Below are 12,634 nucleotides of genomic sequence, written 5' to 3'. Positions count from 1 at the left end.
AGCTTACAGCACAGACTCCAGACACTCAAGTTAATCTAACACAGACACATACTCCAGATCCGACTACATGTATGACAGTTAAGGACCCCACCCAGGATGTCATAAATATCCAGTTACATGCTACTCCCGATGAAATCAAGAAATGGTCTGAACAAGGAGGGGTCCAGACAGATCAAGGATGGTTAACAAAGGGTAGAGCCACATGGTTTCTCCCCGACTCTATGGTTCAAGTTATCATTAATACCGCACATAGTCCAGCACATTTAGGAGAAAAAGCAATGTTAGATAGTATCCAGAACATTTGGTTCAACAAGCATTTACGAGCTGCAGCCAAGCAGAAAGTCCGTACCTGTATGATATGTTGTCAGTTTAATCCAGGTAAAAGTGTCCCGGTGGAACAAGGGGGATTCCAGCCTCCTGACCACCCTTTTGAGGTCCTCCAGATGGATTATATTCAGATGGAGCGATGTCGAGGTTTCAAGTATGTCCTTGTAGTTGTATGCGCTTTGTCCAGATGGACAGAAGCATATCCAGTCCCAGATTACACAGCCGCGACCACTGCCAAGCAGTTGGTTCGTGAATTCTTCCCTCGATATGGACTCCCTAGAGTCGTATATTCTGATAACGGTCAGCCATTCTCATCTGAACTGATGAAGCACGTTTCCCTGTTGTTGGGGTACCAGTGGAAGTTTCATTGTGTACGCCATCCTGAAGCAGCCGGTCTAGTCGAGAGACATAATCAGACTCTGAAAATCCGAATTGCCAAAATATGTAAAGATAAGGGTGTGGACTGGCTAGTAGCTCTGCCAGTCGCTTTGTTTTATATGCGCATGGTCGCACATTCCAGATCAGGTCTGTCCCCGTATGAGGTCGTTTTCGGCCGCCCCCCTAACATGTGGGGTACTCCTAGACCCCGAAGTATTACTGATGTTTCATGTAATATGCTGACAGATTACCTAGCTTCCTTGATGTCTGCCCTCAACTCATGTCGTTCACAGGTTGCCGCCGCATTTCCAGACAATACCGAGGTGGCACCGCATGAGATCGTTCCAGGTTCGATGGTGCTCGTGCGGAACTTCGACAGATCAAGTCCGCTGGAGCCACGTTGGAAGGAGCCTCGTCAGGTCCTCCTCACCACCCGTACAGCCGTGAAATTGGAAGGACGCCGCGGCTGGGTGCACCTTTCGCACGTCAAGAAATTCTACGGATTAAAGCCGGTCTCCAAAAACATTTCCCAGGATATCAAGACTTGTCAAAATATTGTTCCTAAGGACTGTCCCGCAAATGACATTGACACAACCCCTCCCTTGTTAGAGAAAACTCCGCAGCAGGAGTACAAGCAAAAACTCCGGTCTAGTAAAATAAGTCAGTCAGTTTGATTGTCTAAGTCCTCCCCTAGGTGAAACGGTTAGACTGTTTCTGACATGTATAAAATAGACCCCCATAGTGAGAGAGTCAGTCAAAACTCAATTCGATGTATCGTTTTTCTGAGTTTCATATTATTTCTCAGCATTTTGATTTCCTGCACCAGTTACGCATTTTTCCTGTGTTTTCCAGTTCCTCATGTAAATAAGCATTCTAATGTTACAGTAGAGCACACGTTTAGTGATCTGCCTCCTCATGAATATTCATACCGCCTCGCTATGCGTAACAATACCTTCATCCGTATGTTGCATTATTCACACCAGACCAGCAATGCCACTAATTGTTGGGTGTGTGGTCGACTCCCCCCTTTCCAGACCCCGAAGGGAGTTCTGCCACTTTTTCCTTATCCTTTTTCACATAATGGTTCGTGTGGAGCATGGTCCACGTTAACGTCATCCTTAACAGATATGTCTTTTCTTAACAGTACATGTTTCCCAGACAAGCAAGGTTTCCCCCACAGAACAGGTATAGATCTAGAAAATGAAGTGTACAATTTAGGTAACTATTCGTCGAATTTCATGGTCCTGAATGTTCAGTCTGATACTACTCCAGACTCACCTGCTATTTCAGTACTACCAGTCAAAGGCGAATTATGTGTTCGTAATTATGGTTCTGTACACGTAGGACATAGTGATTGTACTACTATTATCCAGTATAGTGACAGTGGGAAATCTATTTTTAAAGCTTCACGTCATTCTTATTTTGTTTGTGGTCAAACTGCATATGTTCGTCTGCCCCTCGATTGGGAGGGAACCTGTTACATTGCCTTCCTACTGCCACCTGTTTTCCTAGCCCCACCTGACTACCATAGGAATTCCGACCTAGTACATACTAGACACAAGAGAAACCTCCCGATTGTCGATTATACTGAAACTGCTGCAGAGCAATTCATTGATATTGATAAAGGTGTGTTCCCTTATTTAGGTACAGTTGTCAACAGTAAGCTAATCCGTAGGTTAACAAGAACCCTTGAAGCAGTAGTAGATGAGACTGCCTCCGCTCTAGGTAACTTAACCGAAGAGCAATCCTTTATGAGAATTGTTGTGCTCCAGAATCGTCTCGTCCTTGACGTCATACTGGCCGATAGGGGCGGGGCCTGTAGACTCATCGGATCCAGTTGTTGCATTTTCATTCCAAATAACGCGCCGTCTGTTTATTCAGCTATAACCAGACTCCATAAAATAGCCCATCTATTACACCAGGATCCAGGCACCTGGACATGGTCCGGTTGGTTCTGGAATATAATTTCCGCCTGGGGATGGAAAGTCCTGTCCTTTCTAGGTATCGCAGTAGCGATCATATTCAGCTGCTGCCTCTGTATACAATGTGGCCCTGCGATTTGCGGCATGTGTGCTACCTCTTGTATTCCTAGTCCCAAGCCCCGTTCTAAATCCCGTTCCAGGATAATTCGAGACGAACAAATGGTACGGTATGAAATGATAGATGGTATCATGAATATTGATGTTTCCTGATGGAAACGTAGTGACAAGGAGGGAATGTGGAAAAGTAAATTTTGTCATGTTCTGTGTCCCTACGTGTCATCCATCATATGTTATGTGTGCATGACCAATATGCATATGTTATTCCCCATGTCCGATTCAAGACGCAATTACAGTTGTGTCCACCTCTGGTATGTCATTTTCCAGTCCCCGTGAATACTACGAATATCAGGCCTATGTAAAGCTACGTTGCCACGTTTCTCAGTGTGCACGTTATTCTATTATAAAGTCCCCGTTTCCAGGCCTCAACAGGGCCCGGACATCAGATTCAGCTCCTGTCTCCTGAGCCTCGCTGAGGAGCGATCCAGCCCCCACCTGTATCCTCGACCTTTCACTTACTTCCTGCCTCGCAGTGCCCGGTGCAGCTTGGCTCTGCCTCTGAGTCTGCCAAGACTATGTTATGATTCCAGCTATCAGTTTAGTCCTCCTTCTCTGCATTCCTAAGCTACTGAACTGCATCAATAGTTTCCGTCATTGTCTAGCCTATTCGGCTCCATGTTAAGAGAAATACTGTATTTAATGGTCATTTAATATTCTTCATCACGCACTACATGTAGAATAATGCATGCTTCAGTCTTAGAGTCAGTTAGCTTTTCCCCTCATGACTTCTAGTTTATATCAACTTGTTCCCTAAACATCAGATACTAGATAGGGTTTAGGTACATGTCGCTCCGACCCTCCAGACTTTAGTCTCTGCTCCTAGCACAGAGTTCATAGCCCCCAGCTTCTCCTCGTAACACGTCATTGCCAGTTTGCGCGCACCATCAGGTTAGAGGTCCCGGCTCCTTAGGTAGCCCCCTCCTATGTTTCCGCCCATTCATGACATATTCTGTTACGTTTGCATCACATGTCTGAGTTACACCTTCTTTTTACTCTTATCTTTCGCGACTGCTACGCGTCACGCCTTCTGCTCCACCCACTGCTACGCCTACTGCAATGTAATGCTATGTGTTTGCGCTATGTATATATGCTCATGTATTGTTATTAAAAGTTAGCGCGCTCATTCCAGACCCAGCCCCAGCAGCTGCTGGGCCCTGTCGTCCTATTCCTATGCAGGTTGTCCTGTTCCTGTCCTTATGCTGTATTAAACCTGCGAAAACTCCTACTACCTCGAATCTTGACTCTTATTTATTGAGCTATCTGTTATGATATATGTCTAGTCAAAAATAGGGTATTATTTATTTATTTACCACAAAACCGTGAGCCTAAATCCGCTGCCCTACAGACACGTGGTGTTGGCTTTTGGGGCACTGTAGTGAGCTGATTACTAAGTGTACATGCACACAGGCTTGCCACTGCATTACACGTGCACATTATGCTTCTAGCATGCGCTCTGTTCCTTTGTATGTGACCGTTGGCATAACATATAATTTAACCTTGTGTATTCTCGTGCACTCCAACTCCTCTTTGAACCCCGATTACCACTAACAGTGGCAGATCGTACTTCAAGAAGGAAGGATGCACTCAACTGGTGTTCTCTATTAAGCTTGAAATAAAACTTCCTTTACCGTCAGACGTTTCCACCATTATATTATTTCTCCCTTTTCAGACACTGAATTGGTTGCGCCAAAATGAGCGGAGCGGGTGCTCACCCCGTGATGATGCCCTGGGCATTCTGACGCCTTCCATCGTGGTATCAAGACACTGTCCCTGACCGGAGACCTGTTGTGCCACACTAGAGAGGCACCCCGGAGTCGGAGCTTGCACCACCACATCGTTGAACACATCGGTGGTGGCAGGTGAGCAGTGAAGCCTCAGTGCGCAGGAGCTGCAATTGAGCACAGTGCGAGGGAAGGGGCTGGGGTGCAGCAGCCTGGATGCACAGGTGCAGGCAAGTGATGTTCCAGTTGAAAATAATTTAATCTCTAGCCTCATTCATATCTGTTTCATTTTAAGGACTTGCTGGACGGCACCCTTTCTAGCGGACCCCAGCGTCCTAGACACACGGGTGATGGGAGGTAAACAGTGAGGGCTCGTTGCAGTAGGCTGACGCTCTGTCTCCTCCTCCCTCTGTTCTTTTGACTCTCCCTCCCCTTCTCCCTTCCACCCACTCCCTCTCTGTCCCATTCTCACTATCTTCCTTTCATTCTCAGTACCTTTCTTTTTCTCTTAGACATGGCACACATATTTATGTTTCTTTTTTTTCTTCAAGGTTTTGTACGCTGCTTCCGGAGAAGTCCCACTCACTTTTTTCATGTTATACTGTTGTTTCTTCTAATAAACTTGTGTTTCAATTTATTTGTGGTTTTTTTTACCAATAAATAAGTGAGTGTATAGTTCTTCTTTTTCTGACAATACTTGTGTGTTGTTTATTGTGAAAATCGGCTGTTTATAGGAGGTTATGAGGGAAAAAAATTAATTTTGCGGTGCACCTACCAAATATAAACCAACAGACTATTACATAAATGAAGCCTGTGTAATTCTACAACTGCAAGGGGTCTAGGCGTGTATCACTTTATAACACCATGAGTACTGCCCTTGTGATTTACAGAACCAATAAGGCACTGCCTAGGGCCATCGAGGCTTCAGGGACTGGCGAGGCCCACCCTGTATTTTTAAGTAAAGCCCTGGAGAGTGGCGATCCCCAGACTTCAGTTGGCCCCGAAGCCCCCGAAAAATTAGTAAACAATACCCGGGGACATGGTGATATTTCTCCAAAACTACTGAAAGGATTTACACCAAATAAACAAAAGCGTGCTTTCTAGACCAATACTCTTCTCCCTGCCAAATTTCGGATAATTCCTTTCACCCGTTCCATCTGTAGCCTTGTCTAAAGTTTCCTATGGAAATTGCATGGAGAAAACATGGTTTGGGACCCCTTTTTTCACAAGCCCCCCCCCCTTCTTGACGAATCACCCCCAAACCTCCATCATAGGAGCTAATATGAACAAAGAATTACTTTGGAAAATGTCATAAAGATTCATCAAACGACGCCAAAGTTATAAGCAAAACAAAAACAAAAAATGGTCTTCCTATGGAAACTTGGTCCTAACTATAACTACCTACTGGCAACCGCCAGTAGGATCTATATATAGATATATTCAGCAAAACAGAAGATCCTTTAACCATGAAGAATGAGAGCAGATGTGCCCAATCGGGAAGGAACTTTCTTTGATCCTCTGTGGGCTGAAGTGGGCAGATTTCGGGAGGTGTTTTGAAAAAGAAGGAGGAGGGAAATCTCAGACCTTTAGAGCTACCATTTCAGAAACACATAGACCTTTATCATAAACCAACTAGTAAAGGCGGAAAGTGGATCCCGGTCTGGTGAATCCTAGACAGGGTTAAAATTCTTGTCCGAATTGTTGACAGTTATAGCAAATCAGTCAATTGATCCCTTTAAAAGCAGCTTTATAGCTACCTTTTATTTGAGAGGTGACTGGTATAGAAGACAACAGCAGAGTACCTCATATAGAATTCCTATCTCCCGGGTGTGGGGGTGAAGAAACGAGCATCCTACTGTATCATCAATGTGTGGAAATGGGAAAGCTAACAAGAGGATTAGGGAAGCTGCCTTCTTGCAGAGCCATTAAAAAGAGAGTTTAGGTCCTTTCAAAGAAATCCCTGCCTGCCACCTGTGGATCTTCCCTACTGAGCTTGTAGAACTGTGGTAGTAGAGTCCTAAGGAGAGAGACAGCTTCTTCTCTATGGAAGACAACCAGCAACGTTGGTGGTAAAATGTAATTTGGCTGTGGACCTGACCGCAATAGGTGTCCAGCAGATTCCGCTTGAGACTTGCGGACTGATGTCCAAGGAGGCTTCCCTGAAAATGTGAGGGCTGTTGGATGACCAGGAAAAAGATTAGAGAAACAGTACTGCAAGTGCGTCATTTAATCAAAAGCTACTTTTAAGCATGAACATTTGATTCTACAAGTGAGGGAAACTAGTTTTAAAGGACAAACAACATCTCCACAAACTATTTAAACTAATGAACATTGCTTTGTTTCAGTGTCAACAATAAATGTCCATCATGGCCATTTTGGAGACCCACAACACTAACAGAGATGGTTTCATTTTCTGTGAGGAAGCCTTTTCTGTTTGTATTAAACTACCAAGGGGAAATTAGAGATTCCACAAGTAACTTGTTTACATATTAGCAATTATACTACTTTAATTTTGTGGGAGGTCGCCCACAGCTTATATCAAGCGTGCGGCCTCTTTCACCCATAGTTTAAGAATTCCGTGCTTTATGCATCGCTTTGGACAAAATCAATATTTTAATATAGTCTTAGAACACAGTTTTTCTAAAGCAAATTGTGAGAAAAATGCAGTTAAGGCCCTCTGATATCTGTGAGGGGTTCACACTTTGTTAAGTCAGTTGCTTTATTGCAACAGGAGCAATACAATAGTAACCTTGTATTAATTAATGTGGATTTGTTTTCACTTGGAAAAAGAGTTGCTATTGTACAGTAAAATTGTGCCTTTGCTTTATTGCTGTTTGAAACTCAATATTGAAGAAAAAAATTTTTCTCGTACCACAAGAACTACATTTCACTTTCTTCAGGTTGATGCCGAATAATTTGCCAATTGACTATGAGCCAGAAGAAAATAGTATGGTGGGCAAGGGCTGTGTTTTGGGGGTAACTATGGAGAGTGGAATTATTGTCAAAGGATAATGACTCCAAAGTGTATGTAGCAACAGAGCTCAGTGCAGCAAAAATGATCTGTTGTCTGGAGCCTCTCACAGACAAAAGCAACACCAAACCAAGCCCTTCTGATGCTCCGCAATGAGAGCTTTCATGCTGACGCCAGACCCACTAGGAATCTATAGTCTAAATCCCATGCTATATAGATTATGCAGATCCAGAAGGAAATGCAGGAGACAATTAACGAGCCTGAGGAAAGTGGGTGTGCACGTCAGGGGAAGAAAAAGAATATAAACACCTATGTTCACATATATAGTGCCTGCCAGAAATCTGGGGCCAGATCTCAAGAGTGACAGAATTCCATTGTGAAAAACTGTTCTGTCACTTGATTGAGAAATCCAGGGGAAAACCTTTAATATATTGTGCTCTAGCCTCATGCACTGCTGGTGTGCCAATGACCCCTACTAAGGATGTCATGTCCACGCCATGTATTTCTATACCCAGAGCCCATGCACCTACTGTGTTCTCCACCACTATTATGTCTAACTTCCTACTAAGACACTCACACACACATTTTCATCCCTGTATTCTATTTTACCAATTACGTAACTGTGCCAACATTGGCTGCACCAGTTTGTAGTAATGGCCTTTTCTGAGTTGATAGTCAGCAATAGATTTGTGCTGGACAGACTTGTCCTATGCATGCCAGTATCAGAGAGGATTCCTTGGGGACAGCAAGCTCACCGACGTCTGAGAGCTTCAGATTGGGCAAACAATTTGGAAAGTTACTGCTAAGAAATTTTGGAAAAGATGGGCACAATTGTAACTTTAGGTATCACGTAAAAGTAAATCAGATGATCAGGGTTAAGTGCCTCATCAAGCTAAGTGACAACAAAGTTGGTTGACTGAAGCATTCATTGATATTCATTAGGAACAAAGAAACCCACTACCCGTTAACCACGGCGGAATACGGTGCGGGCGTTTCCGTGCGCCCGGAAGTGCTCGAGCACTGTAGTGCTCGCGACGGCAGCACTCACTGCTTTAGCTTTCTCTCCAAGTTATTGTTTTTCTAAAACGTCATACATAATATGCATGCTTAGAGGGGTTTTTGGTCAGTCGAATTGATCCACTGGTCTGTTGAAGAGTCATTCACATTTTGCTCCAGCCCACCACAGCATACAGAATGGGGCAATGGGTCAGCCTGCTTGACCCATTGGCTCCCTTCAGTTTCAGTGATTGCACAATGCCAGGGCACAGTATTTGCATCAGCCAAAATTAGTTCCTCTCTGTACTTTGACAATTTTGGTAGGAAGCGTGTTTTATTTTATTTATTTTTCATATCAACTTTAGATACCAGCTATTTATTTTGTTTACACTTTTGGTGCCCGCTTAGATAGTGGTGTACTTTCCGTTTCGTTTTTCAAAGGTGCTAGTACAAAGTGTTTGACTGACATAGTAATATTTTAGCCGTCTGTAGTTTGACTGCTTCTTTAGGTGGTGATTATTATTTTCTCCTTCTAGTAAAACCCAAGACACAACTGAAACACTTGTCGTTCATAAAGCATGACTAGTAGTACGGTGGCATCAGTGAATGTTTTTCATTGTGAAGTTTTTATTGCAAGCATATGGTGGCTACGTTTAGGGAACTGCATGCTTTCTTTGTTTGTTTTTTTGTGGCATGTGCTTGCAAGAAAAACAAGCATTTACAATGCAATGGTCTCGGCATTATTAAAGGTAGAGCTATTGGCATTGCTCATGACTTTTTTTTTATCCTAAATAAATGGCAAATGTATGACCTATTGCATTTACACCCACAGAGCCAAACACACAATGCCACCCACACACACATACAGAGCCACCCACACAGAGCCACACACACACAGAGCCACACACACACAGAGCCACACACACACAGAGCCACACACACACACACACACACACAGAGCCACCCACACACACACACAGAGCCACCCACACACACACACAGAGCCACCCACACACACACACACAGAGCCGCACACACACAGAGCCACCCCCACACACACAGAGCCACCCCCCCACACACACACAGAGCCACCCACACAGAGTCTCACCTATAACTGAGTCTGCTTCTTGGAAAGCGGGAAAGAGGCGACCCTTTGATACCGAGTCCAGCAGTTGGTGTCCGTAAGGGGCAGATCCCACATTCCTTTCCATGCACTCACACTTCTAACTGCTCCTAAATGTCTGTGGAGGGCATGCCTGGTGGAGGGATGTAGAGGGAAAATGTTGCCTTCCTGGTGGTATTGGCCCCTTTCTTAAATGGATTCCTAGTGGTTCCCAGACACTTAACAGCTGCTGACCTATTCACATGTCTACAGTCTGCAAATATGCGCTCCCTCCTTGCTGAGACAGAAACTGCAACATTTGGGGACAGACACTGTTGCTGAGGGACTGGTGCCAGCGTAGGGAGACAGGCAGACTCTTACTGTTGTAAGGACGGACATGGTGTTGGGGCAGACCTCAGTGGTGAGGATGGGCACTGGTGCTGCGAGGCATACTCAAGTGTAGGTGGCGACGGATGTATGTGAGGGACATGTATGGGGATAGACACTGGTATGAGGGACTGATACTGGGGGAGGGGTGGACACTAAGCGACAGACACTGGTGAAGTGGAACAGACACTGGCGACAGGAGCCAGACACAAGTGTAGGTGGCGACGGATGTATGGGGAGGGACATGTATGGGGATAGTACTGGTATGAGGGACAGATACTTGTGTTAGGGCTGATATTGGGGGAAAGGTAGACACTAAGCAGCAGACACTGGTGAAGGGGAACTGACACTGGTGAGGGGGAACTGACACTGGTGAAGGGGAACTGACACTGGTGAAGGGGAACTGACACTGGTGAAAGGGAGCAGACAGTGGTGAAAGGGAGCAGACAGTGGTGAAAGGGAGCAGACAGTGGTGAAAGGGAGCAGACAGTGGTGAATGGGAGCAGACAGTGGTGAATGGGAGCAGATAGTGGTTAAAGGGAGCAGACAGTGGTTAAAGGGAGCAGACAGTGGTTAAAGGGAGCAGACAGTGGTTAAAGGGAGCAGACAGTGGTTAAAGGGAGCAGACAGTGGTTAAAGGGAGCAGACAGTGGTTAAAGGGAGCAGACAGTGGTGAAGGGGAGCAGACGCTGGTGAAGGGGAACAGACGCTGGTGAAGGGGAACAGACGCTGGTGAAGGGGAACAGATGCTGGTGAAGGGGAACAGATGCTGGTGAAGGGGAACAGACGCTGGTGAAGGGGAACAGAAGCTGGTGAAGGGGAACAGACGCTGGTGAAGGGGAACAGTCAGTGCTGCTGAGGGACTGGTACTAGTGTATGGGAACAGGCAGACACCTGTGTGAGGACAGACACTGGTGTTGGGGCAGACATCAGCGGTGAGGGTGGACACTGGTGGCGGGAGACAGAAATGAGTGTAGGTGGCAACAGATGTCCGGGGAGGGACATGCATAGGGACAGACACTGGTATGAGGGACAGATATTGGGGGAGGGGTGGACACTAAACAACAAACGCTGGTGAGGGATGCCGACTAAATGGCTGTGTACACAGTACCCGCACTATGCAGATAAAATGTCACACACCTGCTGCCGGCCCCAGGGTTGTAGGCTACAAGCTGTGTAAAATACTTTGTAAGTGAATAAAGGTTTTTGAAAGAAAAAAAACGGAAAAAAAACCGCTGGTGAGGGGGAACAGACTGGTGAATGGGGTCCTGTACTGTTTAAGAAAGAGAGAAAGAGATGAGCTGTGGGACAGGTGTGGGAGCAAGTGAGATAAGGGAGATGAGACAGGCGACAGGGCTCCCCGGAATACTGAGGGGGTGGGAGACCGTGAGGAGGCGACAGAGTGAGACATGAAGAGGGGAGGGTACGCGGGAGAGAGAAGGGAAAGGAGATTGAAGAGAAAAGAGGGAAGGCCAGGAAAGAGTGGAAAGACCGAGGAGGGAGAAAGAGCGAGAGAGACAGACAGAAAAAGAAAGAAAGCGTCAGCCATACGGATTCAACAAGACTTAAGGTTTTGTCAGCATCTTGCCCACTGGAAAGCAGCCTCACTTCAGCCTTCCTTAAAACTGCAAAAAGCTAGAAGTGGTTTTCAGAGGCTGGAATGTCGGGGACTCTCTTTTTCAATGGAGTGACACACACTAGATGAAGTCTCACCCCGGGCCCGATCCAGCCCATGTGAGGGCCAGGGTACAACGTGCAGGCTTTCATGAAACATCTACTTTTACTACAAGTTGGCAGTTAAAGTTCGTATAAACTCAACAGGGACACTTGACACCTCGATCTATTCTCTCAAGGCACAGGATCCATTACAATGTGACCTCAAGCCCCCTAACCAGGAAGACAGGCCGCCTGGAAGGCAACTGGTAAGATAGCTAAGTGGAATAATGCATGTACAGCGGATAGCTGTCTGTAACCTTAATGTCAGGTTTTCGAATTCTGGTGGGGCCACGCAGACTTTCATGCATATAAGGTCGATTAAATGACTATGTCCAATACAGCCATCTTAACCAAGTGCCTACATACAATTCGGTTTATATAATGTGCTATGTATTGTAATTACCTTATAACTAGGCACAAGCACTTCACTCCATTATAGGATTTTGTTTGCAAGTGGCTTACAGTTTAGGACTACAAGTTCCAGAATTCAATCGAGGTGGACGAGATACTGACACCTGAGACAGCAGACATCAACAATGCTATGTATAGGTACACAAATATATGGCTGGCGTGGTAGAGAAAATAATATGAGACTTTTTCCTGAATGAATGTGTTACTGTAGATACTTCCTGCACTGAAGGCCTTGCTCCTCCCTGTATGGTTTACTTTCACTGACCCCACTCCGATCCCTTATCTCACGCGCTATCGAGTCCGGTGAGATCCACGCAGCCCGTCCGGAGGGATGAGGCGAGCAGGAGACGGAAGGTGGGCTGCAGGCGGCTGGCGAAACAACAGAGGGAGAAGAGGGAGGAGACGGTGGAAGGAGAGGCGCAGGGAGGTAGAGACAGAGGAACAGAGACGAGGACGACGAAACAGAGATGTAACTAGGCACAAGCACTTCACTCCCTCCCAGGATCCAGAGGCTGCAGTCACAATA

Source organism: Lissotriton helveticus, chromosome 7, assembly GCF_964261635.1.
Source record: "Lissotriton helveticus chromosome 7, aLisHel1.1, whole genome shotgun sequence".
Classification (NCBI taxonomy): domain Eukaryota; kingdom Metazoa; phylum Chordata; class Amphibia; order Caudata; family Salamandridae; genus Lissotriton; species Lissotriton helveticus.
The sequence above is the reverse complement of the archived record's forward strand: the minus strand, read 5'-3'. Positions refer to the sequence as shown.